The sequence below is a fragment of the Camelus ferus genome, chromosome X (assembly GCF_009834535.1).
Source record: "Camelus ferus isolate YT-003-E chromosome X, BCGSAC_Cfer_1.0, whole genome shotgun sequence".
NCBI lineage: Eukaryota > Metazoa > Chordata > Mammalia > Artiodactyla > Camelidae > Camelus > Camelus ferus.
The window spans coordinates 23,158,212-23,184,120 of NC_045732.1; the positions used below are offsets into that span (position 1 = coordinate 23,158,212).

General features: G+C 36.2%; 2 long non-coding RNA genes across 2 annotated transcripts; one reads left to right on the forward strand and one right to left on the reverse strand.

Annotated features, from left to right (window-relative positions):
- Positions 1-3,843: 3,843 nt before the first annotated feature.
- LOC116661941 lies at positions 3,844-17,815 on the forward strand. The gene is made up of 3 exons (XR_004317900.1): positions 3,844-3,922; positions 15,782-15,787; positions 17,805-17,815. It is a non-coding gene; the product is annotated as an uncharacterized LOC116661941 (long non-coding RNA).
- LOC116661942 lies at positions 3,855-25,699 on the reverse strand. Its single transcript, XR_004317901.1, has 3 exons — positions 25,688-25,699; positions 17,878-17,887; positions 3,855-3,931 (listed from the first exon to the last, which is right to left on the reverse strand). It is a non-coding gene; the product is annotated as an uncharacterized LOC116661942 (long non-coding RNA).
- Between the last annotated feature and the right edge of the window lie 210 nt (positions 25,700-25,909).

Below are 25,909 nucleotides of genomic sequence, written 5' to 3' on the forward strand. Positions count from 1 at the left end.
TTTTTTAATCCCTATTTTATTTATTTCCTCCCTGACCTGTATAATTTCCTTCCTTCTGCTGCCTTTTGGGGTTTTTTGTTCTTCTTTTTCTAGTTCTTTTAGTTGGTGGGTTAAATTGTTTATTTGAGATTGTTCTTCTTTTTTGAGGAAGGCCTGTATCGCTATAAACTTCCCTCTTAGCACTGCCTTTGCTGTGTCCCATAAATTTTGTGTGGTTGTGCTTTCATTTTCATTTGTCTCAAGGTGTTTTTTAATTTCAGCTTTGATGTCCTCATTGACCCATTGGTTTTTTAATAGCCTATTGTTTAATCTCCATGCTTTCCTTTTTTTCCCTTTGTTTCTCTGTTGATTTCTAGTTTCATGGCATTGTGGTCAGTAAAGATGCTTGAGATAATTTCTATCTTCTTAAAATTGTTGAGGTTTCTTTTGTGCCCAAGTGCATGATCAATCCTAGAAAATGTTCCATGTGCACTTGAAAAGAATGTATATCCTATTTTTGGGGGGTGTAATGCTCTGAAAATATCCACCAAATCCAATTTTTCTGTTGTATTATTTAGTTTCTCTGTTGCCTTATTTATTTTCTGTCTCGAAGATCTGTCTAGTGATGTTAATGTGATGTTAAAATCTCCAACTATGATTGTATTCCCATCAGTATCCCCCTTTATCTCTGTTAGTAATTGTTTTATGTGTTTAGGTGCTCCTGTATTGGGTGCATATATATTAAGGAGTATAATATCCTCATCTTGTATCACTCCTTTAATCATTATAAAATGTCCTTCTTTATCTTTCTTTATGGCCTTTGTTTTAAAGTCTGTTTTGTCTGAAATCAGTACTGCAACACCTGCTTTTTTGGCTTTTCCATTTGCATGGAATATCCTTTTCCATCCTTTCACTCTCAATCTATATGTGTCCTTCTCCCTAAAGTGGGTCTCTTGTATGCAGCATATTGAAGGTTCTTGCTTTATTATCCGGTCTGCCAGTCTATGTCTTTTGACTGGAGCATTTAGTCCATTAACATTTACAGTAATTAATGATAGATGTGTTTATTGCCGTTTTGAACTTATCTTTGCAGTTGATTTGGTATTTCTTCTTTGTTCCTTTCTTCTTCCTTTTGTGGTTTGATAATTTTCCTTTGTATTATCGTGGATTTTATTTAGTTTTTGTGACTCCCTTGTAAGTTTTTGGCTTGTGGTTACCCTTTTCTGTAAGTCTGTTAGCCCATTACTATATCTCGAACCCATCCTACCGAAAACAGAAAATTTAAAAAAGAAAAAAAATACTCTATATTTTCTTGCTTCCCTCTCCCACTCTTAATGATTTAGATGTCTTCTTTTATAATTTTGTGTTTATTTTATTTGTAATTCATGTAATTCATCACCTTTCCAGTTATGAGTTTCTCATTTCTGTAGCATCCTTTCTATTTAGAATAGACCTTTCAATATTTCTTTTAGCATGGGTTTAGTGTTGCTAAACTCTTTTAGTTTTTGTTTGTCTGTGAAATTCTTTATCTCTCCTTCTATCCTAAAGGATAGCCTTGCTGGATAAAGTATCCTAAGCTGTATCTTTTTTTCATTCAGGACTTTGAATATATCTTGCCACTCCCTTTTGGCCTGTAGTGTTTGTGTAGAGAAATCAGCTGAGAGCCTTATGGGGGTTCCCTTGTAACTCACTCTTTGCTTTTCTCTTGCTGCCTTTAGGATCATTTCTTTATCCTTGACTCTGGCCATCTTGATTAGATATGTCTTGGTGTGGGTCTGTTTGGGTTCTTCCTGTCTGGGACCCTTTGAACTTCCTGTACTTGGATATCTGATTCCTTCTTTAAGTTTGGGAAGTTTTCAGTCATGATTTCTTCAAAAACCTTTTCGATCCCCTTTGATCTTTCTTCCCTTTATGGGACCCCTATTATGCGAAGATTGGCACGCTTTATATTATCCCATAGGTCCCTTATGTTGCTTTCATTTGTTTTTATTTGTTTATTTTGCAGTTGTTCTGATTGGGTGCTTTCTGTTGTCCTGTCTTCTAGGTCACTAATTCGTTCCTCTGCATTATCTAGTCTGCTTTGCACAGCCTTTAGATCTGTTCTCATCTCAGCCAATGAGTTTACCAATTCTACTTGGCTCTTCTTTATAGCTTTGATTTCATTTTTGATGTATTTTATATCTCTAAACACTATCTCTTTTAGTTCCTTCAGTACTTTGATCACTCCTTTTTTGAAATCTTGATCTAGTAGGCTATCGAAGTCTATTTCATTGATCATTCTTTTAGGGGATTTCTCTTGTTTTTTTAATTGGGAATGGTTTCTCTGCTTCTTCATCTTGCTCCTATCTCTCTGGCACTGTGGCTTATGGAGTATCAGTTATCTATTGTGGTCCTTAAAGGAGTTTATTTATTTATCTATCTAATGCCTATGTAGGAATAAAACTTAAAAAATAATAAAAGGAGAGAGAGAGAAACAGAATTTTTAAAAAGGAGAAGAAAAGGTTTGAAAACAGTGTATAATGAATAATTGAAGAGCAAGTTGAAGCAGAATAGCAATTCGGTTGATACGTCTCTTAAAAACCTTTAAAAAAGGAGAAAATAGGAAAAATATATGTTTGAACCCCTTGTATAATCAATAACAGGAGATCAAAACTAAGAGAGAAAAATGACATGACATGGATTTTTTAAAGTAATAATAATTTAAAAAAATTTAAAAGGGATTAAAACTAGGAGGATATATAATTGTTTAAAAAGTAAAAATTAAAAAGATAATAGAAAATACAACAGGTAAAAACAGATTAAAAAAAAAGGGGGGGGGGGTGTTCTCCTGGAGACTGTGTGCTCTTAATGAGAAGTCTTTCTGTTCTCGCCCTGTTTCCCGAACTCAGCTTGCTGTTTCCAGAGACCCTCCGTTGGCGCACTCATCTGTGCTGCTCCCAGTGCCTGTCGGCAAGCAGGTTGCGCCCCCTCCCAGCACAGCGTTCCTGCCGGAAAGGCGGGGGACCACCCGCCGTCTCCCGGCAGCTCTGGGCCACCACGCGCTCTGCGCGGCCACGCACTCCGCCCTGGTCGGCACTCCGCAGGCGGGCCCGGGAAGACCGCAGAACAGCCCTGCCCCTGCTCTGTGCCCAAACTCAGCTCCTTGTTTGTCCTGGTGGCACGAACTTTGTGAGGCACCAGGACGGAAGGATCCTATCTGACTCGGGCTGCAAACAAGTCACTGTCTGGCCTTTGAGGCTGCGGAGCCCACAGGCGCTGACTCAGGTTTCACCCCCGCCCCCACCTGGGTGCCAAGCGCTGGAAGATATGGCAGCCGTGCCTGAGCCCCACCTCTCCTTGCGAAAACCTTCCGTGGGTTTTAAGAGAGCAGGGTATGCACCCTTCACTCCAGGGCACATCAGGCGTGCTGATTTATGGAGGGCCCAGGTGGTTCTTCTCTGTGCACCCACTCATCCACGTTGCGCAGCCCCCTTCAGTCCCCCGGGGCTGACTCAGTGCAGCCGCCCATCCTCTGCCTGGCTTGTGCAGCCTGGCCCTGCCCCCAGCTCCCGGGGTCTCAGACTGGGTGTCACAGGGACCCCCTGTGCCCGTTTAACTTAGTTCTGTCAGTCAAGGGCTGCTGTGTACAGATCTGAGCCTCAGAGGCTCCCCCTCCATCCTGCTGGCCTCTCCATTGGAGAGGGGAGACCCAGCGAACAAGCGCCAGTCCTCCTTTGCTGCTCCCTCCCCGCGGGACTGGTCCCACACTGTTTTGCCTTTTCCTCTTTCTTTTTTTCCTTTCTCCTACCAGATTTTTGACGTCTTTGTCTTTTGAAGAGGACAGTGTTCTGTTGGAGTTCCGCAGGTGCTCTGGTTGGCTGAGTGGGTCCGTGGATGTGAGTCTTGGTGTATCTGTGGGAGCGGGTGAGCTATGAGCGTCCTACTACTCCGCTATCTTGGCCTTGTCCCACTTCTGAGTTTTTAGTGTTCTTTATATGTTGTAGATACTAGTCCTTTGTTAGATACATGGTTTTCAAATACTTTATCGCATCCTGAAGCTTGTCTCTTCATCCTCTTAACAGGTTTTTTCAGAGGAAAGTTTTTAATTTTGATGAGATCCGTTCTACCAAATAAACACTTTTACTAGATTTCTTACCGAGATATAGATTGTGGAGGAACCTATAATAAGACAGTTATTATAGATCCATTGTAATATATAATTTACATCGAACATGTCCCTTTCTGGACTAAAATGAAACTTTAATAAAAAGCGCAATTTACCTGTATGCTTGTGAGTAATAAAACATCTTTTATTCCTGTCCTTTACCTCAATTAGATTAAAATATTTTTGAGGGTAAAGATTGTGTGCATTCATCCTGAATCCTCTTTAAATTTGAGTACAGTGTTTTACACAGAACAGGTGTTCAACAAATATATTCTAACATTCCATCAATCATCATGGCAGGGCGTAAAGAAGTAGAGTTTGAAACCTTAAGTTCAAAGGGATTGTCTGTGGTGAAAAATTGGGCAAGTCACTTAACTTCTTTGAACTTCAATTTCCTTACTTCACATTTTGGGTAATAATACAAACCTCATAGGCCTGTAGTGGGGTTCAAGTGAGACCACATATGTAAGGCACCAAGTAGAGTGCTTGACACTTAGTAGACTGTAAATAAACGGTAACTATTATAGTTATCAGGATTTCAGCTTCATAACTCCTTGAGCAGCAGGAATTATAAGGACTCAGATGACAGATGAGTCTGAATAGATACTATGTTATGTGAGCCGAACTGCATGAAAAGTTCTGATTATTTTAAACCACACATCCAGAAGAAAACAAAATTTTATTGATGCACGCCATCATACAGCACAAATTATTTAGTTTGGTGAGTACATCAGGGTCATTTAAAAATATAGTTTATGCAGTTAACTGGTGTTATAAGTTGAGAAATCTTTGAACCTGAACAAAACAGCAAATGTTTATAAAAATTGTTAATGCATAGAGGAAAGAAATAAAATAATTGAAATTAATTCCAAAAAATTTATACATTTTATTGCATGTTGCATTTCTTCATGAGCATAAGATAAAGTAGGAGCTGAATTGAATTCGTGTGCTTAAGTATAAAGTAAATTTAATCAAGTGCTGAATATCAATTTACATAGAAAATTACAGAGCAAAACACAAATATTTTAAGTCAGCTAATGACTTAGCATTAGCTAAGAGATTAAAGTTTACCTATGTTTCAGTTAACAATATAACTATATTTGCAGTTTGGAAATTGCTTTTCTTATGTTGTCGTAGTTAGCAATTTGTATCAGCACAAGTTTCAGTTACGTATTCTTGTAATCATTTTAAACTCAAGAGTTGCATAATTTGATTTCATTGGTCTTAAGCAAATGCTTCATGAATTTTATAATTGAATGTAATTGATTTCATCAATTGGATATTGAATACAGTGAGAGTGTGGCTATTAATGGGCATATATAAATATGTTTACAAAATTTATAGATATATTCCTTTGGCTTTTTGACAAACCCTGTGGAGAAATGTTCTGTTCAGTGTAATTGTCCTCAATTTTTTGGACTTGACCTTGTAAGAGAGCAGGAATTAAAAACCTGAGTAATATTTATAAAGAATTTATTTAAAAACAGACTAATTTGATAGGTGGCTTGACTGTTTTTCTTCTGTAAAGCACTCAGAATATTAATTAGAATTTTTTCCCTCAGGATTCACTGCACACTCTGATGAGGATACAAGATGGGTAGTTAAAAAGTTAAAAAACACTATGCGAAGTGGTTGCAGATTTGAGATTTTTCTAGGGAAAATAGTAAGTAATTAAATAAAAAGACTCATATGAGCAGATTGTTTCTTAAGGTGATGCTTCTCAAACTTAAGTATGCATATACATCACCTGTTAATCTTGATGAAAAGTGTAGATTCTGATTCACTAGGTCTGGGGTGAGACCCAAGATTCTGTATTTCTAACATACTTTTTCAGGTGATGCTGATCGTTCTGGTTTAGGAAGCACATTTTATTTCTAGTCCTTAGTATGCTGTCTCTCTGAAAACAGTTTAGAGTATGGTTTACTGGGGCTGCATCACAGCAAAGGGGTTATACACTGGAAAGCAGCAGAGGCTACCAGGCCCCATACTTCTGTTCCCACAGTAGTTCACACTGGGCTCAATTTCTAGCTGTTGTGGCCTGAGGATGGTGGTGGCTTCTGATTTGTCAACAGCTCACAACCACACCTAGCCTCCACTCTGAGAAATTGTACAAATGCACAATAGGGACATATTGTGCTCCCATCTTGGCTTTCAGTTGAGAAAAATAGTGACTGCCAACTGTAGCCAGGCAGTGAAGAAGCTGGGGGACTTCTGTTTTGTCCCACCCTCAGATCTCCTGCCCATGCCTCTGATTGGCCAAACCCAACTGGAAGCCAGAGCATAAGAGAGTCAGTGGATATATTCCGTGAAAATTAGTATAGGGCACGGAGAAGAAAAATTAAATGGAGAGGGAAACAGAGAATGTTCAGAATACCTATTTAAAATACCTATAATATAATTCTGTCATGATATAGCACATGTCATGAATTGGTTAGAGTGACATTTTGCAAGGAGTGTATGGATCAGAGTGGGGAGAAAGGTTATCGCTTGGGTATAGATATGAGAAAGCTCTTTAAGTGGTTTTGCCTGTACTCAGCCCCAAAATATTTACTGCCATTGCCAAATAGAGTCCAATCAAGAAACTCATTTGTAACTTATCTAGAAGGTCTCTGTAACTTTTATCTTTAGGAAGAATACCAAAGAATGATGAATACATTTTGTTTAATGGGAACTATAAGCAGTTTAATAGAGAATGAACAATTGTGTGCAACCACTATAAATTAAATTAAGTGGGTTCTCGTATTACTTTTCAGTTACCATCTCAAGGAACAGATGATACCTCTTTCTTAGGAGTGACTAAAAGAATGATCCCTGGTCTGTTAAGATCTGGATTTCTCTTCTTGCATGACCTACTCTACTGGTTAGGACGTACCTTCTGCTGCATATAACAGAAATGGAAATTAAGAACAACTTAAACAAGATTGAAGTTTATTTTTCTTTTAGGTAGTAGTCCCTGGCTCATATGGCAACTCTGCTCTACTAGGTTGTACAGGGATCCAGTTCCCTTCCATCTTGTTGCTTCTCTGTCTCTCCTCTGTGTTTGTCTATACAGTTCAAGGGGGCTGGCCATAATATTCATATTCTAGACAGCACAACAGAAGAAGCCATAGGAGGGAGAGAAGGAAAATACACTCCTCCTTTTAAGGATGAGAACTAAAGTTTGCACATGTAACTTCTTTTCACACCTTATTGGCCAGAACTTAATCACATGGGCATGCACAGCAGCAAGATTCTCAGAAATTCATCTTTTAGTTGGGAAACCATAATCAGCATAAACATTTCATTACGTTTAATTATATCCGACCGGATCAGACCTAAATGTAAAATGCAAAACTGTAAAACTTCTAGAAGATAATGTAGGAGAAAAACTGGATGACCTGGGGTTTGGCGATGGCTTTTTAGATACACCACCAAAGACACAACCCATGAAAGAAAGAATTGATAACCTGGTTTTCATTAAAATAAAAAATTTATGCTCTGTGGAAGACACTGTCAAGAGAAGAAAAAGAGAAGTCACAGACTGAAAAATATACTTTGTCTATATTATAAAAAACATATATGATAAAGGACTTATCCAAAATATACAGAGAGCTCTTAAAACTCAACAAAAGGAAAACAATCAGATTTAGAAATGGTCCAAAGACCTTATAGACCCCTTACCAAAGAAGATATCCAGATGGCAAATAAGCATGTAAAAAGATGCCCCACACCATATGTGATCAGGGAAATGCAAATTAAAGCAACAGTGAGATGCCACTACACACCTATTAGAATGACCCAAATCCGGAACACTGACAACATCAAAAACTGGTGAGGCTGTGGAGCAACAGGAACACTCATTAGTTGCTGATTAGAATGCAGAAATGGTACAGTCACTTTGTATGACAGTAGTTTCTTTCAAAACTAAACACACTCTTGCTATACAATCCAGCAACAGAGTTCCTTGGTCTTTACTCAAACAAATTGAAAATGTATGTTCACACAAAAATCTGTGCACAGATGTTTATAGCAGCTTAATCTGTAATTGCCAAAACATGGAAAGCAACCAAAATGTCCTTCAGTGGATGAATGGATAAATAAACTGTGGTACATTCAGACAATGGAATATTATTCAGTGCTGAAATGAAATGAGCTATCAAGTAATGAAGGACATGGGGGAAACTTAAATGCATGTTATTAAGTGAAATAAGCCAAGCTGAAAAGGCTATATACTGTATGATTCCAACTATATGACATTCTGGAAAAGGGAAAACTATGGAGACAGTAAAAGGATCATTGGTTGCCAGGGGTTAACGAGGAGGATGGGATGAATAAACAAAACAGGATTTTTAGGGCAGTAAAAATACTTTGTATGATACTACAATGGTGGATATATGTCATTATACATTGTCCAAACCTATAAAATGTGCAACACCAAGAGTGACCTGTAGTGTAAACTGTGGACTTTAGGTGATAATGATGTGTAGGTTCTTCAGTTGTAACAAATGTACCACTCTGGTGGGGGATGTTGATAATGGCGGTAGTGCATGTGTAGGGGCAGGAAATATATGGGAAATCTTTGTACCTTCCCCACAGTTTTGTTGTGAACCTAAAACTGCTCTAAAAAATAAGGTGTATTGAAAAAAAAAGATACTGTGGGGAAGAGTCCATAGATTGAGGCAGGATGGCCTCAAAGGTCATCTAATTGAATTCGTTCATTTTGCAGTTGGGAAAAGTGAGGCCCAGACAGAGTGAATGACTTGCCTAACATCACACAACCAATTAACAGTATAACCAGAACAACTCCTGAGTGACTCAGGGATCCCTTTTAGGGGGAATGAAAAATAAACGTGACTCCACAATTGAGCGGAATCTCTATCTGGCAAGATCATACCCAGCCTTCCCGAGCAGGGCTCTAGGTGGTTCCATGGAGTCCTCATGGCCAGCATTTTCCCATGGAGAGCGTGAGGCACAACGAGCCTGCCACCATGCTCAGGTTCCACAGGTGGTAAGAAACCTGTCAAAGCCTGGATGCTAGGTCTCCTGACCCCATTCCTCACTGTACCCCTTCCCCTCTTTCCAGAAAGACCTTCCTCCTTCACTTAAATGTGTCTCAAGGCACAAGATTCTAGATTATGCAGTGACAGCACCACAGACCCGGCACCTCTCTGCAGCATGTTCTCATGCCACAACACACAGCTTTCTTCTCTGTGCTTCTAGAACATTGCCTAGATCAGCCATGGCTACTACCAAAAAACCCTGTATCACATAAAAGAAAGGGAGAATGGATGCTGGGGGACAGCCAGCCGCCCCTCCCACACTTGGGCTCCTGTGGCCTTCCTCTGGATCTTTTGCTGTTGTTGCCACATAGCCATCAGCCTTGGAAAGACTCTTATTTGTATCAGGCCATTGGTATTTGTGAAAAATGCTACGTCTTTGCCCCACAATGTTGTAATCTTTGTATTGCTAAGGAAATGTGAAAGTTTTGCTTCTTGTCAGTATGTTGTGCCGGCTGCTGTAACTTTTTACATGGAAATTGTTTCTCGTTCTGTTTGTAGAGTCTGCAGCTTTTGTCCATTATTCACCTGAGCACCCTATTTTCTAGTTTCTCTAGTCATCAGCTACCATGTTTATGTGTGAGCAGCAGTTTTGCTCCTTTGTGTCAAGATGTTTTGTTACTTCTTTGTTTATTCCTTCAGGAATAATTATTAAATGTCTACTGTGCCCTGGGCAGAATATAAATTATTGGTTAGTGAACAGGACAGGCATGGTTTTTGCCCTCATGAAATTTATAGTCCAGGAGGGGAGAAAAAAATAAAGATTATATAATATACATATGTGTGTTTGTGTGCGTGTGTATATATATAAATACACACACACACACACGCGCGCGCGCACACACACACATAGGCAAACCAAGGCCACACACAAACGTATATATCCATGTATATGTACATATGTACATGAATATACACACATATATCTTAGAAATGTTGCTCATTGCTCTAAATGAAAAGGAAGAATGGAATCAGAGTAAATATGGAGAAATATTATATTATATTTGGGTGGAAAGGTCAGGAAAGGTTTCTCTGAAGACATGACACTTAAGTTGAGGCATAAAGATAAGTATGGATGAACTGTGGGGAGAGGGGAGAAGAGTAGCCTAGGCAGAGAGGACAGCATGGATTATGGTTCTGAGGAGGGAATGAGCTTAATAAAAATCAGGAAAACTAAAAATAGGTGAGTTTTAATGGAACAAAGTGGAATGTGGTACAAGATGAGGTTAAAGAGGTTGGCAGAAGCTTGAAATTCATGGAAGGCTGTGGATGTCATTTTGGATTTTATTCTAAGTGCAGTGGGAATTTGAAGAATTTTAAGTAGGAGAGTAACATGATGTAGCTCACGTTAGTATTCCTTTGGCTGCCTTGTGGAAAGTGGATAGCAGGAAGGCCAGAGTGGAAGCAAGGAGACCAGCTCACAGGCTATCAGATAGTCGAGGTGCATGATGATGGTTGCTTGTTTTAGGTGATGGTACTAGAGATGGGTTTGAGTCATATTATGGAGGTATATTTAGCAGGATATGGCAGCAGGCTGAATGTTGCAGATGAGGAAGAAGAAGGAATCAATAGTGCCTGTTAGGTTTCTAAGTTTATCCATGGGCTGGATGGCAGTGACTTTTTCAGAAATGGCTAAGAGTGAAAGTAGAATAGATTTTGCAGAAAGATGAAAGGAAAGTTTTTGATTGGGTCTAGACTGAAAATAGACTTATCTTATGGGTTAATATCTACTCCTGGACACAGCAGGTCAGGGGTTTATGGTTAATCATAGTTCCTTGATTTTAAGATGCCATAAGTTTTCAGGTGCTGCTTTGCTTTAACATCAGCTTTTCATAAAGAAAGGAATGCTCTCCTGTTAAATGTGCACATGGATGTAACACGCATATCAGTTGAATTGTTAGAATGTGGAAAGTACATCTTAGATTTGAGGAAATTTAATATTTCAAGCCCACTACCATGTAAAATAAAATTGTGAAGGGTAGACCCAAATAAACAGTTTATTTTTAATTTCTAAAAAAGCTCAAGAAAATCCTTTCATAACTTTTCAGAAATGGATATCCAGCTGTCTATCAGATATCTTTACATGAATGTTTCATGAGTACCTCAAAGTTCTGTGTGTTTGAAATGGAATTCACTCTTTGCCGTTAATCTGAATTCTGCTTCTCTTCCTAAACCTCCTCTTTTGGTTAATGGCACCACCATCCTCTTAGGTTTTTCTTTCATTCGTTTATTCATCCATTCAACATTTATTTATTGAGCTCTGACTAGCAGCTAGGTACTGTGTTCTCAAACCTTTTTTTTATAGCTCTGTCTGAGAGATTCAAGACTTGTGATAGCTTCACCATGTGATTTGCTTTGGCCAATGGAACAATAGTAAATGTGATACAAGTGGAGACTTTAAAAGTGCTTGCACAGTGGAGTTTGATCTCTCTTGTTGCTCTTGGGAACTTTGTGATTGCCACTGTGTGAATAAGCTTAGGCTAACCTGCTGGATGATGAAGATTATGTGACCAGGCTCTTCCTATTACCCGATCTGACATCAGGTCCACAGCCAGATGTGAATGATGCTAGTCTAGATCATCTAACCGAGTCAAGTTGGCCCAGACCAGAAAAACTGCCAAGACAATTCACAGAACTATGAATAATAACATATGTTAGTAGTTTTAAGCACTAAGTTTGAAATAGTTTGTTATGCAACAAAATCAAAAGAGTCATGGACCATTTCCTTAGTAACTCTGTAGGAGTGGGTGAAGGAGTCTGATTTCACGTCTGTTCTGACATCTACATTTTGATACCTCAAGCAAGGAGAGCCCCATTCCAACATCCTATTATGTTAGATACTAGCTTCTTCAGTTTTACAGAAGATAAATCCTCACCGAAATTAAATGGCTTGTTCAAGGCCATGTAACTATTAAGTTGGAGAGCTATGATTTGAACTCACTTCTTTTTGAATCCAAAGCCTTGCTTTTTTCTGTAACATCAAACTACATATTTCTCAAATATTCCCTCAAATATTCTAGATTAATGTTATGAAGGATAAAGCATGATTCCATGTATGCTAAGATGTTTGCAAATAACTTTTATGTTTCTGCAAAATAGAACAAAGCAAAACCAAAACTCCCAAAACCTGTATGTCATATTGTGCATTTTATGTAGTTAAGAGACTCTTAGCTATAGTAGTACTTAATGCATTTCAATTTCAAAGCACTGGATTTATAAACTGCTTTTAATTAGACAGATGTATGTATTTACATGTTCTTATATAAATAAACATCTGTGCAATGCATTATAAGTACCTGAGATGATTACATTTTCACTTAAGGAAGAGTCCCTTCATTTGTGTCTACAACATGTTTATTTATTCTCTTATACTTCCATTTCATATTCATGCTCAGCCCTAAATGGGCTCATACTGCATTTCTCTTGTTAATTTCCTTTTTCCTTGTGCAACATCAGTTACTACAAAGAAAGAAGTAAATCCTGTGGGGTGCACAAGCTCCTGCTTGGATATAAATTGGAAACCTAAAATCATTTAAAATATGTATTGTATTTATTTACATTATATTATATTTATAAAAGCTTTCAGTTTTAAAGTAAAAACCGTAGGCCTTTTCTAAAAGGCAAAGCAGATGCTTGAATATATAGTACAGTACACTCGTTTTTTTTTTTTTTTACCATTTTGATGAAATATCATATAACTATACTTAATTATACATATAGAGAGTATAAATTTTTAGTGGCCACAAACTTGAAGGTGGAATAGGGACTGAAGTTAGTCTCTATCTTGAACTTGAGTTATAGCAGAAAATGTAATCTAGTCAGTTCCAGATAAACTCAGTCCCTTCCAGTTTCTTTTCCATGCAATTTTCAAGTTAAAACTATGAGTTTTACATCATTCACTTTTCTCCATGAGCTCCTAATCCCATTCTATTTCCATCACAGAGTTTTATCATAATACAATTTATCTTTAGATGTCTATTACTTCTCTGCAGAAATATACATAAATGAATAATTTAAAAAATTTCTGTGTCCTTCATGGGGCTGAAAGTGTTAAAACACTGGCTTGTGGATTAAATTAAATTTCTTTCAAAGGAATTTCCTTTAAAGTCCTTGCACATTTAGTCCCATCTTCACATCTGTTTCTGAGAGAACCTGGATTAACACATCTGTCTTTAGCTTATGATTCATAAGAAACCCTTCTGTAGTCTACATATAAGCTCTTTGTTCTGTGTATTATAATACCTTTTCCTGGTCTGAGGTTTGCCTTTTCACTTTTTTGCTGATGTCTTTTGATGAAAAGTTGTTCCGAATTTTAATGCAGTACAACTTATTAAATGGTTATTATTTTTTATGTCTGATTTAAAACTATTACTGTCTCATACCTAGATCATAAGGGTAATTTCTTATCTTCTAGAAGATTTATTGTTTTTTTTTTAAATTTCAGGTTTAGATTAACTAGATTTCTGAATGTATTTTTGTATATTGTGTGAGAATGGAGTCACGTTTCTTATATTTTCCATGTACATATTACTTTGACTCAACTATTTTTTGAAAATACCACCCTTTCTCCTCTGCTCTGCAGTACTACCTTTGTCACAAATCAAGTGTCTTTGTATATGTGAGAGTTTGTTTCTGGACTCTCAGTTCTGTCCCATTGTTCTAATTGTCTTTGTGCCAACACCATGATGACTTAGTTCCTATAGCTATGGAGTAAGTTGATGTCTAATAGAGTGAGTTCTCCCACCTTCCTTTTCAAGAGTGTGTTGGTTGTTTGATTTCTGTATACTAGTTTCTGCCCTTATTTTTTTCCCTAACTCTACTTGTTTGTTTTAATTTGGCATTCTTTTTCTAACTTCTTGAGATAGGTGCTTAGATCATTGTTTCTCAGGCTTTCTTTCTAATAGATGCATTTAATTCTATTAATTTCCTCCTTAAGCATAGCTTTAGTTGCTTCCATGGGTTTTCATATGTTGTTTGTTTCTGAAATTATCATTCAGTTGAAAATACTTTCTGATTTTTGTCATTATTGCTTCTTTAAACCATGGGTCATTTAATTAATTACTGCTTAGTTTCTGAACATATGGAAGATTTTCTAGTTATCTTTGTTATTTATTTCTAGTTTAATTCTATTGTGATCAGAGAACATACATTGTTATTTATTTCTAGCTTAATTCTATTGTGATAAGTTTCTTAAATTTTAATTAAATCTGAATAATAAATTTAATTAACTTAATTCTACATAGAATTAAACAATATTAGATTATTAAGATAATACCTTTTAATAGATGTTTTATATAATCATATTATTTTATCTGTGCCTACATATTTACCTATTTGCTTGATTTTCATTACTTTTTATATCCTCTTCCAGCTAAGAGCATTTTCCTTGTGCTTGGAGATATAATAGTGAAGATCTGGTAATGATTAATTGATTCTTCTAATGTATGTCTGAAAATCTTTTTATTTTACCTTAATTTTTGAAAGTGGGATAAAATTCTGGGTAAGAGTCAGCACTTAAAAATTTTGAATCACATTGACTTATGGCTTCTGTTATTTTTGTTGAGAAGTCAGCTCTCAGTCTTATTGCTGCTTCTGTGAAATGAACCTGTTTCTTATATCTGTCTATATTAGGATTTCCCTTTTTGTCTATGGCTTTAGCAAGTTTTCTGTGATGTGCCTAGGGTGTTGTATTAGGGTTCTTCAGAGAAACACAGCCAATAAGATCAATCAATAAATCTATCTGTCTATAAATTATCTTTATCATCTGTGTATATCTAACTGCCTTACATCCATATCTATAGATATCCATCCATCTTTCTTTATATATATACATACCTATCTATATCTATATCTTATATATCTATAGGTATCTGTATCCCTTCCTTCCTATCTATCTGTCTGTCAGGATTTTAAGGATTTGGTTCATGTATTGTGGATGCTGGCAAGTCCAAAATCTTCAGGGAAGGCCAGCAGGCTGGAGACCCAGAGTTGATGTAGCTCAAGTCTGAAGGCAGTGTGAAGGGAAAGGAAAATTCCTTCTTCCTTGGAGCACCTCAGTCTTTTTTCTTAAGACTTTCAACTGATTGGACAAGGCCTAGTCATTATGGAGGGAAATCCACTTACGCAGAATATACTGATTTAAATGGTAACCACATCCCCAAAACAGCAACATCTAGACTGATGTTTGGTCAAAAACTGTATCATGGACCAGATAAGGTGACACATAAAGTTAACCATTTACAGGTGATTTTCTTTGTATTTGTCTGCTAAGGATTATTAGTGCTTCTTGCCCCTTACTTTTTAAATATATCCCTTATTATTATCTGCAACTATGTTACTTACTTTTTCTTTTATGTGCTGATTGATTGTCTCCCCTCAGATGAACTTACCTAAGTCACTTTGGTCATGTACATTTGAAATTATCTCTTTGGTGGATAACAGTAGCTGCTGAAGAAGTTTTTAGTGGAAGATGGTTATTCACCTGTAGCCTCACTACCATGTCATAATGAAAGCAAATCTCAAACTAAATCCTGCTGCATATACAGATCTTAATTAAGTGTTCATTAGCAAGCAGACACAAAACAGTAATTCAGTCTATTCTTTAAACTTTTTAAAGCCTCAGCCCTCTGTCTTTTCAGATATTTTGACCTCCACCTTGTAGGCAGATATAGCAATATCTCAGAGGCAGGATTTTATTGCCTCTGGTTGCATCAGGCAGTGAGAAGTTCTCTGAATGAATAGCTGGATCCAGAGTTGCTTAGAGATCAAGCATTGGGTACCATCTCTAAGTGCAAAGGCAACGGGCCTTGCTGATTTCTAATACCCTGTTCATGTAAATGTGGGCAGTTACTGAAATATTTTTATCCAGTCCATGTTTCTTGAATAGCTTTATCTTTGTCATGGAAAGCTAATTTCAAACTTCATCCTGTTAGTGAACAGTTCACTAATTTTACCAAAATCCCTCCTTTTGACATTTAGTGTGCTAATTAACAAAGCATAGGGTGTTGGTCTTAATAGGCTAAGAGAAGAACTTGTAGTAGCAGCCTTTGGAGTATAGTCTTTGTGTTACTATGCTAACTGACACTCCAGGAATATAGAATCTTAATTTAGGCACCTGATTATTTTTAAAAATGAAGTTTAACAAAACAGTATGTATTTACTGTCACACTGTATGTTGTGAAGTATTTTAAAGTGAAGTACAGTCATTCTAGCATCTCTCTTACTAGAATGGAAACTCTAGAATGAGAGTACTTTTCTTCTCATTGTAACCCTAGTACCTACAAAAGTAGTTACAGAGTAGATGCTCAAAAATATTTATTAACCAAATGAATCTGTAATAAGATATAATGAAAGTGAAACTCACAAAGTGAAAAAGCAATTATGCTAAAAATGGGAAATCCTGAAATTATCTGTATTTGTGACAAAAATAAAACAGGAATCATTTAAATACAGTGTGTTTTAAGTATGAATAGTAATAGGTGAAAAATGTAGTTTCACTTTGGCAGGCTTTTAAGGTGCTTGAATATAAAATCAACTTAGCAAGATAATAGAAGAAATAGTACATAATTAATCAGCAGTTTTACTGTGACTGCCACCACCACAAGACTCACAAGAAGAAAGCCACTGAAACTGCAAACATGCAGTCATAATAATAGTCTTTGCTAATCTGAAGTTTCATTTTCACTATTGTTATTAAACTGTCATTGCATTACAGTAATAAGTAGAAATTCTCCAGATTTGCTCTAACTGCCAAAAACAGATTCTTTAGTTAAAAAAAAACCACTTAACAAAATTATTATCTATAAATCTAGAGCTGCACTGTCCAATCTGGGAGCTGCCAGCCACATATAGCTATTGAGTACTTGAAAAACATCTACTCTGAATTTAGATGTGCTTGAGTGTAAAATACACACTGATTTCAAAGACTTAGTATGAAAAAAAGAATGTAAAATATCTTAATAACTTTAAATACTTGATTTTTAAAAATGATAATATTTTGGATATATTGGCTTTGATCAAGTATATGATTAAAATTAGTTTCACCTGTTCCTTTTTTCTTTTCAAAATGTGACTACTAGAAAATTTAAAATTAGACTTCTGGTTCACATTATATTGCTACTGGCCATCACTGGTCTAGATGTTCGAGTGATACACAGATTGCTGTTTATTTTAAAGACAATCAAAGTGTGAATCTGGTCCCTGGTTAATACTAGGGCAGGAAATTCTACACTTAATTCTGATATTCATTCTCGCTTCTACACTGTCTGAGTCTAGAAGTAAGTATTAGCTACCAGGTTGTTAGAAATGGCAATTTCTTATTTTTGCATTGGACACTTATGAGAGCCTGGCCTCCACTTAGTAAGCAGGGTCTGGAATGAGGCAAAGCTCTGAGGAGATATGCTTTCAGTGTTTCTCCCATGGAGAGGGACTTTACTCTTTGAGCTCCTTAAACATTGGTATATTCATGAGATTTAAAAGTCTCAAACCTTTCCAGTCACTCTCTGCCTCTTTCCACTACTTTAATAATAAAAACTGTGAAGTAAGTTTTACAACAATGAATCAATTCACATTTCTATGATACTGGCTCACCTTTTATTTTTGCATATTGTTTTACACATGGATGACGTGTTACTAAATAGTTGTAGTTTTTAATGTACAAACATAATCATACTTTGTATTCTGCTATTGGAACTTAATGTTCAATAATAAATGTTTCACCATTTTCCAACTGGTCATTATAATTGTCATTTTAAAGATTTCTTCATAATATTTCATGATGTTGCTGAATCTTAATTAAAATCCCAGTTTTGGGTTTTTTTCTCATCTAGAAAGCCTGGTTTAGCATCTTCCTCTAATTACTGAGTAGGGAAGAATGTAGGTATGTAATAAAAAATCCTGAGTCTCTGGTTGAATATGAATTAGTAACTATGAGGTCATTAGCGTCCCTCATGATTTATACAGTCAATAGCTTGCTGGGTGTTTCCTTCTGCAATAAAAGGTATTATTTGGGAAAATATTAATACAGTCTACTACTCATATACTGAATACCTACTGAACATTTTTATTTAACATATTAACCTGGTTAAAAGTGATCTTGCAATCCACAATATGCAAACATATTCGGAGGAGAGTTTTCTATATGCTTCAGCCTTTCCAGAGATCTGAGTGGCTGTGACTCCATTTGTCTCTTGTTTTTCTTTTAATTGCTCTCTTCTGCTTTGTCTAATCTCTACTGCTCACTTTGCTTACTTACTTATGGTGGAACTGGCTCTAATCTCTCAAGACATTACTTTTTTGTATACTTCCCTTCTTCGTCCTTTGCTCTTTTCTCTCTACTCATGAGCTGCCGGTTTTCTTTTTGTTCTGCTCATGCCCATTCCTTTGGCCAAGCACTGCATTAAGTGCAATAGTTCTTGTATTTCTTCTTTTATTCTCAGTGGGATAGGAAAATAGCTTTCTTTCAGGAAATCTATTTATTTGGAGTGAAAAGATTGATTTCATGGTAATGTTAACTTGAAGATCTGTCTTCTTCCTAATTTCTACCCTCAAACAAATCCTACATACTAACTTTCTACTGGCTACAGCTGTGAGGCTGAAATCATGGCATACACTGAATGCTATGACCATTTTAGCTGATTCCAAAGCTGAAATTTCAAGCAGATCTTTGAAGTCTTTACTATCCTGTATGTATAGATTATGCTCCTCTGAGGGAGGAAGGGGAAAGAGGGAAGGCATTTCATGGTATTTTTAATGATCCTGGGTCCTTTTGACATGACCCCAAGCAGTCTTTGACAGTTTCATTGGTTTCTGATATGACAAGATATTCCATGCTCACTTTGTACATTTCCTGCCCTAACATAGAATCAGTTATTTTCCAAGGGGCTCTGCTCCCTTTTAATGGGAAATGGTCTTTAGAGACCACAAATGGGACACTAGAGGAGCTCATTGCTACTAGAATGGTCATTGTGTCTAAGCTTTTCTCACTGGAGATATATCTATATATATATATGTGTACATATATGTATATGTATATACACATGAATATATACACATGTATATATGTATTAATTTAATCTTATAATGCTTTTTATCTTAAAAATTATGCACTATGAGTTTAACTTAATACTTCAAATTTAAGTTTAGGAATACACGAGTTTTACTTATCCTTCCCTCTTCCAACACAAAAGATCTGGTTCCTAATAACTCCAACATAATTAATTATTTATTTTTTTTCTACGAGATGGCCTTTAAATAATAATGCCGACACTACTGCCAGCAGCAGATATATGATTACTGAAAATATTGTTTTGTCTCTTTTTGGGCATAGGATATCTGTCACTAGGAGTGTATAACTAAATTAACATGGTTTAAGTTCACTTGAAAGAATTCTTCCTCGCTTTGTGATTATGCTGCAAAATTAATACACCATTTAATTTGCCTCATTTTGCTTCTGATTTTTAGGATTGCTTTCTCATTAAAATTGTATTATTTTAATTTGAATATTTTTTCTATTCCAATTATATTAAGTTGTTATATGGCTCCAAAATCAAACCTGTAAAACTAAGTATGGACAAAAAATTCTAACTTTAACTTTATTCCCCGCTCTTTCCATAGAGGTGAGTTTAAAATGTTTTGTTACATTTTTTTAACTTAAAAAACAACACAGTTATACCTGTCCTCTTTAGTTTTTAAAGTTTCTCTGTGTTTCTGTCAAAAAGATGATTGAGGTTAGACCCCCTTTCACATAATACAGACAAACAAACCTTTCAAATCAACACTTAGTCCTTCCAAGCTGAATTGTACTTTGAGCAGCCTAAGTCTTCAAGGTATGTCTTGTTTCATAATTGGTATTAAAATATGTTATTTTAAGTGTCTCCTCATTTACTGCCCATAGCATCTGCTAGCTGGATGATGATCTGGACTATATCTCGGCATAATTTCGGAAGAAAAGTTAAAGAATAGTGATAACATTTCTCAAGTTTTATGCTCTTATTTACAGTTGATCTTATTCAAGGATCAAGATGGCTATATGATGGCTATATGCCACATGGCTGTGACTTAATCTTGATGTTTTCCCAGGACTTTTTAGCCCTGTAATTGCTTTCAACAGTGTTTTTGGAGGAAGGGATTAGCTGCAGCTCTCAGCAATAAAGGACTATGTAATTGAAAGCTTATGTAGTTCTTGTCTACCCAGCATAACAAAGGCCTAACTTAAATAGGTTTATTTTTCTAAGAAGACGTCATTTATCATGGCAGTAATTTGAGGAGAAAAATATAGGGTTGGAAGAATAGATTTTTTTAAGTAACTGTAGTACATTGAAAATGAATGCCCCAGCTGTTAAAATCTGATGGAAAAAGGGCAAAGTCACAATCAGTAAGCATTTTTCCATTAAAAAATTTTGCATTTGTAAGAATAGCACACTGTCCATATCATAAGTGTCAAAAAGGTTCATACTTTTTGCCCCAGCAATTCTGCCTCTAAAGAAACAAAATATTTGTGTGCAAGAATGTTCATCACAAGTTTATTTAAAATAGTTCATACTGGAAACAACTTGATTTTCTAACAACTGGAGATTACAGTTAAATGGAATTTATAGTTCATCCATACAATGTATTCAAGAAATTTTTTAAGTAGTATTTAATTCATGAGGAAATGCTTATGATAGAGCCTCAATAAAAAAGTAATACTAAGCCACCAATGTTATGTATGTATACACACATATATTTATGTATGTATGTATGTATGTATGTATATATATTCTGATCCAAATTTTGTTAAAAATATATTTGTGCTTTGAAAGTATACTTAGAAGTATCCCAAATATGTAAGATAAATATTGCAAAACCAAAATAATGAATTTAATTGGACAATATAAAAGTAAACATAAAAGTCCTGATCATTTCCATTCACTCTGCATGGGTTGATAGGTTGTCATACATACCTCTCAGGGTACAGAAACCCTACTTGGAAGACTGGACCCTACCTTGGTTAGTGGAATCTGAGGGCCAAGCTTAACCAGGAAAAATTCCTGTTATATTTCAGACATGGAGCAGATCTTTTCTAATTCTTTTTCTTTCTTAAATCTTTTTTTTTTTTAGAAAGAATTGAATACTTTGCTCCCCTTTTCTCATGGTATAGAAAGTTTATTTGGTCACAATGACAGGGGAAGAACAATAAAATGTAATTATTCATAGTCTATTCCCCCTCTGCGCCTTCTAGGTATAAAGGATGCTTCTCTTGCCACATCTTAGCATTATTTCTTTATTTTCCCTTGTCTTACATATTTTTCAGACTTGTAGAGTGTATATATTATTGTAAGTTGTCTGAAACCACTTTTGGGATGAGTTAAGGTATAAATGAAGAAAATTAAAATGTTCATGTACCCTTCCATTTTCTCAGACACATCCCTTAGTCGTAGTTTTAAAAGAGCTCATAAATTTTTTTTAAAAAAAGCAAAATATAAATACGGGTTGGGTCAAACTCATTAAGTGACTTTACATATTCATAAATGTGTTTTTAAAGACCAGATTGTAGCAGGTTACAGAAGAGTACAACATAATATTTGAAAAGTACTAGTAAATTTACTTAATAGATTGTTTACTGGTTCTGTAAGTCATATATAAATAAGCTTGAATTTCCAGTCCCAAAGTTATACTGGCATAAATCGGGTTTCATATGGAATATTGAAGGTATGTCCAAACAGAACCACTGTAATTCAGTAGTCTAGAATGAAGAAAATATTTTGTAAGAAATATTAATAATCCTATAAAAGCTCAATGATTTAGAAAGGAAACATGAAATATGCAAAATTTGTGAAATGGTTTATTAAGTAGAGTGCAATCATTGAAGTATGGGCCTAGTGCCGCTGAGTTCTAATCTGGGCATTTAATGCCCTGAGTTTGCTAGTAACTGTGTCTGAAGAAAAAGAGGAAAGAAAAATGGAGTAGCTTCCTTTAAAATAGCAAACAGTAAACACAGTTGAGAACATACTAAGATTATAGAGGCTTAATATTAAAACAGATTAGGGATTTAATAGTTACTTTTATTTAACAAATATTTATTGAGCACCTGTTATGAGCCACCCATTCTCCTAAACTCACTGAGGATATAGCAGTGAACAAAACACACAGTCTGTGCCCTCATGGAGGAGACATTCAACAAACAAATGAGCACCTAGGTGTTTAATACGCTGTCAAGCTGTTATAAGAGCTCTAAGCGAAATGAAAAAAAGAGTAGAGGTCAGTGGGAGCTGCTGTTGTGGGGATGGCAGTTAGCAAAGGGGCTCTGTGGAGCTTTCAGTATTTTCATTGTTAATATGTTACGTTATTTCAGTGCATGTGGAAACTAAGCATGTTACATCTTCAAACATTAAATCATGATCATTCTCAATGGATTTGATTTAATATTTTGAATTGAACAGGAATCCCAGTATGTTGGAAATTTCTTCCTCTTCATACCTGTCTTGATCCTTTTACCATCTGCTCTCTGGAATCTTCTAGAAGACTGCTAGGTTCTCTCTCTGTTTATCATCTTCCTGCAAGCCATCCTGTATATCAGATTACACCTGAGTGGAACCCTGATTGAAAGAAGGGTTATATGGGCACCCAGAGCGACAGCACTATCTTGACTGCAGTATGGTCTGCCTGCCCAGACAACTGCACGTAGGCTTTTGATTTTGTTACTTCCTTCAGCAAAGCTCAGAAGTTCTCAAATTTTAGGGGGCAAAAGACTTAGTTTATGGGTAGTACACAGTATACCATTTATTATAGGCAATAAGCTAATTGTTATGGGTAATTTACAAGATTTTCAAAAGTGATTTTTACTATATGCAATATTTGCTTTGCATGCTGAATTTAGTGACTAAATCTGAAATCACTTTCCTCTGTAGGCTTAAATATATCGTCATGGCATGAAGGGTTGAAGGTAGTAAGATGGGAGACAGGGGAATTCTGAGGAGACATGAGTATTTGATTTTGGGGGGTAGGAAATTTAGCAAATACAGAGAAGAACAAGGTAGGAAAGCAATCAGTATTAACTTCACCACCCTAGAGATGGTTACTTTTAATATTTTGAAATATATTCACCTAGTCTTATTTATTTAACAAAAATAGGATAATAACGTGCACGTAATTCTGCAACCTACTTGTTAATCTGTGTTGGGTTACAAACCTTGTGCTATCTCAGACTTTTTTTTTCAATTGAGTTATAGTCAGTTTACAATGTTGTGTCAATTTCTGGTGTACAGCACAATTTTTCAGTCCATCTCAGGCTTTTTTTGACATTTCCTTCTTTCTCCCCATTTGGTTAGTGTCCCATCTGCACTGAGTCACCCCTCCACATTCAGACTAAGAAGAAACATCACTGTGGGATGTGGGATCTGGTTTCTTGAGCAACTGCCCAGGGGCCATTTGGTGTTACTAGGGGATGTGCGAAATGGGAGCGGGGAATGGGAGATGAGAAGGGGGCTAGTCAGATAGATGTTTTCCTCCTTTCTTTCTCCTTTGGAGTGCCCTGAAGTACAAGTCCTTTTGGCAAAGCTTCTAGAAAAGTCCTAGGGGAGAGGGTATAGCTCAAGTGGTAGAGCGCATGCTTAGCATGCTCGAGGTCCCGGGTTCAATCCCCGGCACCTCCTCTAAAAATAAATAAACCTAACCACCACCACCCCCAAAAAAGAACTGGAATCAAACTCAAAGTGGGGAGGGTGTAGCTCAAGTGGTAGAGAATATGCTTATCATGCACAAAGTCCTGGGTTCAATCCCCAGTACCTCCTCTAAAAAAAATTAAATAAATAGACCTAATTACCTCTCCCCCACCAAAAAAAAAATTTATTTAGAAAAGTCCTGTGTGCTGAGTGAACGCATTTGCTGAGTGTACTACTGTGTCTCTTCCTGGTTCTTTATGAAACAGTAATCATGCTAAGTAATGTGGCACATTGCATATTTTGCATCTGTCCTTACTTTGCTCCTTACCTTACCTTTACCCTTTTTCTCCTCACCCTCACTGCCCTAAGTTTGCGCCTGCCAAATAAAGTTTAATATCTTAATCAGTTTCTGATTTCTACATGAGCTGGGGTATGGTGGCACAAGCTTAACTACTTATTGTGCAGATTTTCTTATATCATGAAATAATTTTTGGCGTCTCATAAATTATTTTTATTGTGTATTGTTACTTTAATAATAAAGTAATTTATGGTGAAACGTACAGATTTAAGTTCAATGAATATGCAGTCAAATATATACATGTGTGACATCCCAGTCAAATATGGAGTATTTCTGTTATGCAAGAAAGTTCCTTTTGTTCCATCATTACGTATTATTCACTAATATCCTGGCTATAATTGTCCAGTGCTCCCTTGTTGAGAACTCAGTGCTGAAACTGAGGTTTCAGAATTGTAGGGGAAAGAACAGTGAACTATGAATAGTGAAACATAGGTTGAAGTCCAGTTGTCATTAACAAAATTAGCTAGGGTGACCTTGAAAGGGTCATTAAAATGTTCGGATCTGCTTCATTATATGTCAAATGAAAAGAGCAAATTAAATATTGTTCCTTCAATTTTAACATTCCATGCTTCAGCTGTACTTTGGGAAACGTTTTTTCTTCTTTACATCATGAGCATGGTTAGTTGCATGCTGCTGCTTTTTTTGATTTTCACGTTCTATTATCAGAAATCAATATTACATATAACAGTCATTGCAAGCAATTTTCTAAGAAAATTCTCAATAGCTCTTTCTCACCAAGAAAATTAAAACTACTTTTGAGATTCATAGGCTTTCAAAATGTTGGAAACTTTATTTTTGGTACTAAATATAACGCTTTACATAAACCATCAGACATTAAGTAAAGTTTGGACCCTGCATAATTTCTAAGGGGTTCTTAAGAGTCAAATTTTACCACTGCCAAGTGCAAGGACAAGATTTCCAGGTGTGTGTTTAGAAAGTCAGTTCATGGAAGGCAAAGGAACTCAAGTTCTAGTTATGTCTCTTTTTCTCTTTTTAATCGTGTGATCCTAAGACTATTTGTAGGGGTTGAGGTTTGTTCTATTGCCTTTGTAGTTGGTTGCTTCTTAAAGCAACCCCTTTGCACCAGAGGTCACCATCAAGAGCCAATTCATTTACGTTATTAGAAATAGTGACATGTTTTATGTTCTACCCAGACTTTAGGTGACTTCTGGTGTGGCCTTCTTTGAGAAGTTTGAGGTGATTTCTTTCACACTCACCTCCCTTGATATCTCAATGAAACAAGAGCAAAATGTCATCTAATCAATGAAAGTCTCCCTTGGGCCACAGCAAAATGAAGTGCCACTTTGTCTCTTCTCAGACTTTCCTTTCAGGTTCTAACTAGTGAGGTGAGGGTTCACTTGGGGATTAAGTACATACTGAATGGTTATGTTTCCCTTTGATGAGTAAGATAGAGGTCTCTCAGGACTGTAAGAATAGGTTTTGTGCAGGGCTATTATTACATAGAGGTGTGTGCTTGTGTATTGCACGAAGGTGTTCAAGAGGAGGTACCATGTGGTCTGGAGGTGACTCTGGTTTGTTGAAATTCTTTTCTGAAGCACATTCATAATTCTCTGATGAGACTTTATACACATATGTGCGTGTGCGCACACACACACTTCATTTTATTTATAGCTAAGTTATAAAAACAACCATCTCATTTTCCACTCAGTTTTTTAAATGAAATTACTAGGATGGAACAGTTGGAACTTGGCAGCAGTTTCATATTTGCTTGGATTGTCTCATGTAAATT